The sequence below is a fragment of the Rhagoletis pomonella genome, unplaced genomic scaffold (genome assembly GCF_013731165.1).
Source record: "Rhagoletis pomonella isolate Grant_MI unplaced genomic scaffold, Rhpom_1.0 Rhpom_scaffold_00013, whole genome shotgun sequence".
NCBI classification, from domain to species: domain Eukaryota; kingdom Metazoa; phylum Arthropoda; class Insecta; order Diptera; family Tephritidae; genus Rhagoletis; species Rhagoletis pomonella.
The window spans coordinates 21,458,136-21,465,569 of NW_023458567.1; the positions used below are offsets into that span (position 1 = coordinate 21,458,136).

The window sequence follows — 7,434 nt, forward strand, 5'->3', positions numbered from 1 at the left end:
ACTATTCTTTATATGGGAGCTACGAGCAAATGTGAGCTAGCCACACCGATTTATGGTCCAAAAAATTATATTGGTGGATGCATTGTTCTTGCAGAATTTCAACATCCCTGTAGGGGAAATCTCTAGTTTTGCACTGGTGCGATTCTAGTACATTTAGAACCACTACTAGTTCGCAATAAATCTCTGTTGCATGCAAACAACTAGCGAATTTAACACAGCGATGTCGTAGGAATTGGAAATTGTCCCCCGCTGCACCCCATTTTCTATAGTTTTGAACCAATTGTAAACGAAAAAAGTAACAAGTTGTTTTCTTTTTGGGTAACCATGGTAGCAATTTTTAATTATTTGCAAAGAAATGTATTTTCAATCTGAAATCAAATTTGTTTGAATGAATGTAAATTAAATTGTTCATTTGAAAACACGTTTACATACCTTTGGCTGTAGCTGAATTTGCAGAGATGCTGACTGTTATTGGTTATATTCCAGAAGGTCCCAAAATGTTAAGATGTTAACACAAATATAGGTTTGCATTACCAAACTATGAAAAAGCATCTGCGACGTGCAGACTGAAAGCGTATTTGAACGAAAAACCCGCCAAACAAAAGTCTATTTAAAGTTACCAAGCCCTTTCTCAGGAGTTTTGCATCCCTTTTTCAGTAGTTTTGAACCAGTTCTAAATTCGTAATTTTAGATATAGACTTCTAAAAGTACCACATATCGCTGCTTTTGAACTGGTGGCGAACCAGTTACTATATGACTGGTTCGTTTTTGGCGATAAAGATCTAGTACTGGTTCGTTTTTGGCGATAAAGATCTAGTACGGAACTACAAATTTGGTTCACCAGTTCGGGGTTAAAAAAAGGGCACAGTGTGCGCCGATTAGCACCACTAGGCAGCAAGAAACGCAGTTGCACATCAACTTAACTTTATTCATCTACGCCGAATACAATTTGCACCGTCGCGATCGAAGTCATGGCGGAGGTTCGGCGTTCATCACTAATCACACATTGCAGTATCGTCTCATTGAAGCAGACATCAACCGCAGGGATACCTACCTAGAATGATAGAGGCTAGGTCCCGGTCAGACGATGTCGAGCTCACCTGGTGCTCTACAGGATATCACCCTGATATATGTAGGCGTGCTTCTCCGAGGTGAAACCCCTATGGTATTGGCTGACGTGTCATACATATCACGATCTTTGCCATTTAAGCATAATAATGTGGCGACCTATGTTGTCGTTAGCGATCTGATGCTACCCACCCGTAATCGTCTCCATTGATACACCTGCTCACTTTGCTTCCATGGAACATCGAACCTATGTAAACCTTAACAAAGCTGACTGCAACAGCTTTGCGAGAGCACTCTGGCCGTCCTTCCCACACCAACAGACGTGCATGCTTCCGAACGCCAATTCCGCAAGGTTGTCACTGCAGCTGCCGCCCGCTTCAATCCCACTGGGCGCATTGCGAAAACGCGCCCTGATCTCCCAGACGAAGCGGCTCATTATTCGTGACTTATTAAAACAGCCATAGGAAAAGTAGTTAACTGAAACAGCACTGCTTAACATCACATGACACATCGAAAATTCTTTAAAGAAATAAATACTCCAAGTACCGAGGGTGCTTTTATTAACATTGCGCGCATGTGGAAATCGGGGCTTTTGCGACAAAAGGAGTATTATTATATATGAATCGTCGATTTGGTACCGCATGCATAAAAATTGCGCCTACTTAAGCTTAGAGTAGATTATGTAGTCGTAAATTAGATTCGTTCAATGCTAATGCAGCGGCTCAGCGGTGCAGGCGGAAGGAGGTCAAAATGTCACGTGCGGAGTTAACAAGGGCTTTCCTTAGGCTGGTGTGCTTTCCTCTTTGCTTTGGTGCCTGGTAATTGTTTCTCTTCTTGTCAGTCTTAATGTCTCTGATATCTACGCTCAAGCCTATGCGGACGATGTGGCCTGTCTAGTCACGGGCCCATCCCTGCCGGATGTTTGCAGAAAAGGCAGATAATACTGAATATGATTGACATTGGTGTGCTGGAAATGAGCTCACCGCTAACCCAACTCAAACTAGTGTTGGGCTCTTCACTTGAAGGAGAAGGTTGAATGGTGTCATTCCCGTAAAACTTAAAGGAGTCACAATTCAGGCTTCTCCCGAAGTAGAGTATCTAGGAGTGATTCTGCATACAAAGCTATCGTGGAAATCTCACGTGGAACACAAGACATCCAAAGCATTGCCAGCATTTTGGCAATATACACAGGTCTTGGGAAAATGTGGGGTCTGTCACCAAGGGAATCCTCTGGATTTATACCTCTATGATCAGACCCATAATCAATGCCACAGGATAGTACTCCACTATTAACTTTGTTGAAGAGAATCTATAATGTTGAGTTCCCTCATTTTCGAACCTTCACTGATGGCTCCAAAACTGATTCTGGGTCAGAATCTGGGGCGTTCGTCGAATTTAAGAAGATAAGCTTCACTTTTTATTTGGGAAGTATGCTTCGGTCTTACATCCAGAGATAGTTGCAATCCTCAAGACCATGGACTACCTGTTGGAAAATAGGTGAAGGGGAAGGAGTTTATGTGTCTGCAGTGACAGCCAAGCTGCACTTAAGCCACTGGGCAGCTCTCTGACTACTTCCAAACCAAATCGGCAATGCAAGTCTCTACTAAATTATGTAGGCTAATAAATAAAACGAGCTTGCTTTACTCTGGTTGCCAGGTCAATTGGGAGTACCTGTTAATGAAACATCAGACCATTTGGCCAGAGTTGGCTCAGACCAGGAATTCCTCAGCCCGCAACCAAATGTAGCGCCACCCACTTCGGCCATCGAAGCCACTATTAGAAACCTGGTGAACGAATACTTCGCTCAGCAATGACTCGGAGGCATCGAGGGCCTGGGTTCAAGCCCGGTTAAACCCAACATCAAAGAAATAAAAATAAAAATAAAAGTTTTGTTCTAATAGCGGTCCCAGGCAGGTAATGGTAAACCTCCGAGTGTATTTCTGCCATGAAAAACGGCTTCTCATAAAAATACAATCGCCGTTCGGAGTCGGCGTAAAACTGTAGGCCCCTCCCTTTTGTGTGACAACATCAAGGCGCATGCCACAAATCGGGGGAGAGGTTTGGCCAAACATTAATATATGTGTAAGCGCCAACCTATTTTTTATTATTATTATTATCGAGGGGCAAAACTCATGTTGCCTTCAACTTAGAAAGTCTATTTAGTTTATTTGCTCTCACTGAACAGATGGGACTGCAGAAAGCCTGTTGGACTGCTGACTGGTCACTTCACGCGGCTCAAAGACCTGACTGTGATAGGCATACGTGACAACTCCATTTGCCCATCCTGCCTTCAAAAGGATGATACGGTGGAACATTTTTGTTTTTCTGTCCCGCCTTTGCAAGAAATATGGCCGCGATGTATTGAGAGACGAACACCTGAGCTCTTTGACATCCAACAATCTATTTAGGTTTATTCGTAAATCGTGCAGATTTAAAACAGATTAAAGGGGAAACAGTGCAGTGGATATCATATAGTCTTAGTGATGTTTTCTGTGCGTGTTGTTTTGTGCATGGTTCCGGCAAATGCAGCTCAGATTCAATTTAAATATGTATGTATGTACTGTCATAATTTCAGTCGAAGCTTGCGTTTATGCAACGTTTTATCCTCCTCTGCTCTAAATCGTTTTGTTTCGCCTTTCTTTCGTCCAGTCTTTTGCACCCAACTTCAAGACTTAACGCTAGGGTTGCGCGATACCGATACGATATTCAATATATCAATATCGCTCTTCAATATATCGGTTAATTTATATCGACATCAGGAGTTGTGATACGATATTGATACAATATTTTGTTGCGATATCTGAAATACTCGGATTGATCATGAAATTGATTACTTAGTTGGAAAAATTTTTCTCACTCGAGCTTTGAAATCAGTTTGTAGCTCTCCAGAAATAAATGATCGTAAATGTATTTCTTAAAGAAAACTTACAGCAACGGCAAGTACTTTTTGTGTAAAGATACTATTTTTTATAACAATTAAAATGTATCTTTTCCAGTGTACCTTCGTTAATCGAGATTTCGGATATTTCAATTTCAATTACAAACATAGGTATCGTGTGTATCCGCAATATTTTTTTATAAACTATATCGATATTTCCGATATGTTATTTTAGTAGATTTATCAATGTCGAATGCCGTGAATCAAGAATATCATCATACCGATATATCGAATTTAATTACCGACACGCATCCACATGTAACGCCCTATCAAAATTTAAAATTCCAATAGCTCGGCGTTGGCGCCGCATTATTCTGGGATGATACATACAAATTGTATAGGCATGAGGATATTTGACTGTTCTAGGCTATTAAGGAATGGTTGTAAAGAAAATATTTTAAGCCGTTGACTTTCCGCAACTGACTGATAGTTGAAGCCAATGCTGGGCAGAGAAACACTTTGTACCCTCAACCTAACTCAGTATAAATTGCATTGAAAAGTTCACAATTAAGAATGATTACTACTCTCCTTCTCTAAACGCCCGTTTTCAAGGGTCTCTTTGCAAATAATATCGACACTGCCACTTCAAGGCTACATTCGACACCACCTCCATTGAGGAATTGAAGCAAAAAATCGGCAATTTGATAGCAGTGTGTTAAACAATGACAAGATAAGTACCAGTAGTTTGCAAATACTCCTCAGCAGCTACGGATGAATAATCTTTATGCATTCAGTTCATAGACAAAATCGCTTTTGTGCTGAAATGCTCTGAAAAAACTGAAGCGCCCGCTTTCAAATCTGGCCGCAGCTTGATAATTTAGTATGGCATAAAGAGGACCAACTAACTAACTGCCTGACTGAATCAGTGAGAAAATGAGTGAGTGACGCGCTGCGGCGCTTAGTCCTTTGTTCGTGCCACATTGCAGCAGCACAGCACAACTGAACGCCCACAACACCGGTGCGCAACACAAGGCGGGCAGCAGCAGGCAATGGCCCAACTCAATTTATTCCAACATGGCAGCGTATCTCTCTTCCACCGCGCCAACTTTTCAGCCGCTATCGTTGTGTGCTCCAAATCGTCTATAACGACGAGCACATAGTCGCGTGTGACGGCCTCGTCCTAGGCCTCGGAGCCCCACAACCAAGCCAACATCATGCTGCGTTCGAATGCTCATGGAACCAGAGTTAATACTGCCAAAGTCGCTTTTGTATGTGCGTTTGTTTGTTTGCTATGTTGTTGTATATTCATTTAGTGGGATTTGTACTTGTTGGAGCTGAGCGTCTAACAGCGCTGAAAGCTGCGCACTGCCGCGCCACCGCTCCGACTCAAGTGTGTTGCCCCCAATGCAGTTCAGCGCCATCAATTCTCCTGCTGCTGCGTGAAAAGTGGGTTGGTGAAATACGTGAAAACTGAGGGTTGATGCGGCAAACAATGCAACATCAAGTTGCAACGCAGAACAAAGCAACAAAATATTATGAATGGTCGGAAGTTGGAAAACAAAATGGGAATAAAAGCGGTGCGCCGCTGCTAAACGCAGCCATAGAAGGCGGGTGGGGAATTTCGCATGAACTAGAAAAGAATTTCAAAATGGCAAAACGGGAGGAAAAGTGAACAGAACAGCGAATTGCAATTAGAATATCAAAGCAGCGGCAGCAACAACACAAACAAAACAAAACACAGTGACTTGAAAAGAACTCAAAGAGCAAAAATATCAAATAAAATTATCTAGAGACCGCAATTGCGGAATAGTTCTGTATTTTGTAGGCGGATGTTTGGCTATCATAAAATGAGTGTTCTAATGCTATACGGCTTTCCTTTTTTATTTTCCCCTATTTTTAACTACGGTTGATTCTCAAGGGTTACCCGTTTAGATTGCTGTTAAAAAATAATGTACAGAATGTACAGAAATCGAATGGATAGATGTATGAAAACGTTTAGTCATAGATTCCCATTGTACTTGAGACCTTGTATGTATGAATGGAAAAACTGGGTGAAAAGGGGGGTGGGATATTACAGAAGTAAATCATCTTCAAACTTTTCTAAATTCTTACTGAAGCTGAGAAATCTATTGAGCGATAGAGAATGTGGTACATCAGTCGCAATACTTGTAACCCGAAAATGCGTCCCATCGACCATGTCCAAAAGTGAGACACATATCCCTTGGTAGCCATATGAGTCGTTTATTTTGAAAGTGGCATAAGTCATTTCATACCGTTTGAATTCAGTGATGGTTTATCCGTATCTGAACGCGCCTGAACGTCATTTTCTTCATCGTCAGTGATACTACAAAAGATTCAATGTAATTCGTGCTCTAATAAGACTGTAGGAACGCTTAAATGACAAAAAAAAAACGCCGAGACCCGTAAGTTAGGGTCGTATACTACGGATGTGTAGACCGTTTTTCTAGACCAGGTCAGATTGCATTGTGAATGAAAAAATTTAAAATTTTAGTAGGGAAATATTTAAAAAACACGTAGGAGTACACGGCGTATGAGTAACATTCTTTGCTGCTTACATACGGTACTCACGAAAGAATGGGACAAATATAGTAAAATTGCCTTTTTAGTTTTCTCTCTGACGTCAGGATTCTTAAAGTGGTTTTGTAGTTTTAAAGATATGATTAATTCCAAAAATTATTTAAAAAATGTTTTACAATGTACAATAAAATAATAAATTTTTTGTGTTTTTTTAACTTATAAAGTTAGATGGGCGTAATTGGATCGAGTGTATATTAGTCCTTAACATATAGTAATTTTATTAAAAATAGGTATGTATGGCAAAATTTCAAGTTTATTCGAGGACTTTTTCAATACTTACTCTTAATTCTAAAGAATTTTCTTTTTAAGTTGATACCAATACTGGTTTTCTACATTGCGCTGAACTGTTTAAATCATTTTGGATGTAATCATATTTTTTCAATTTTCAAAGTCCTTAAAAATAATTCCTGATATCAGAGAAAAAACTATTTGGCCCATAGTCGCCAGACTATATTATGTTATGGGTGCAAAATTGACTATCGCACGGTGTTAAATATATGTATTTCATAAAAAAAAATTATTACGCATTTTCATTTCAGCGCCTTTGTTTTATACATCGATTTTCTTTGTTAAGAAACAGGCTTTAATATAAGTGAAAAAAAAATAAAATTAAATTAAAAAATGTATCTATATATGCATTTTATTTTAATTTTTTCCTGTTAAGTTAAATTTCTTTCATAAAAATTTAAATATCTGGGGAAAATTACCTCATCTAGAAAAACCGAACACAGATTCGTAATCTACGACTCAAAATTAAATTTAAGTGTTTCGGTATTTTTTGTGTCATTTTAAAACTTGATATTTTGTCTACAGTGTAATCGTCTACCTGTATTGAAATATAACCGCAAATTATTCTATCGTGATAAGCTACTCAATAAACAATTTGCGAA

General features: G+C 39.6%; 1 pseudogene; it reads left to right on the plus strand.

The window, feature by feature from the left end:
• Positions 1-6,089: 6,089 nt before the first annotated feature.
• Positions 6,090-7,434, plus strand: part of LOC118748392 — an 11,416-nt pseudogene continuing 10,071 nt past the window's right edge.